This window comes from Phaethon lepturus, unplaced genomic scaffold (genome assembly GCF_000687285.1).
Source record: "Phaethon lepturus isolate BGI_N335 unplaced genomic scaffold, ASM68728v1 scaffold31720, whole genome shotgun sequence".
Taxonomy (NCBI): domain Eukaryota; kingdom Metazoa; phylum Chordata; class Aves; order Phaethontiformes; family Phaethontidae; genus Phaethon; species Phaethon lepturus.
Genome location: NW_010510320.1, coordinates 1 through 561, shown reverse-complemented (window position 1 = coordinate 561; position 561 = coordinate 1).

Here is a 561-nt window from a genome sequence, read left to right as displayed (position 1 = left end):
TGCTGAACCCATCCAGTGGCATTTCTGTCAGGACAGTCAACTGGATGGCCCTGTTCTTAAACTCGGATTTTCAGGAAATCTGTAGAAACTATATAAATGCCTATCTACTAAACTCTGCTAGCACTGGCCAAGAGATTCAAAGAGCAGGGCAGCAGTCCAGGGCGGAGGCAGAAGGATGGTTGGAGCTGGGAGCAGTGCACCCATGTGAGCTTTTATTTCTTTGGAGACAAAGTTGTGCTGTAACACCAGTTTAAAGCAACAAGGGCAGGTTAAGGTAGAGTTAATTAAGAGAGAAAAGAGACATATCGTTTCTCTCATACAAAAACAAGTGCTGCCTCCTCAGAACAGAAAAGGCCTAGAACAGTTTGGACTAGAGTAGCCCGAACTCGTACGAGCTTTATGCTTTCAGGTGTGAATTCACGGCCAATTTACCTGCACGCTCCTCCCAAACCCTACGGTGACCGCAGCAACGCGCCGTACCCCGAGCCGGACTGCCAGCAGGAGGAACAAGCCCTGCGAACACGGAGCCCCGCGGAGGCCGCCAGCACCGCGCGGTTAAGC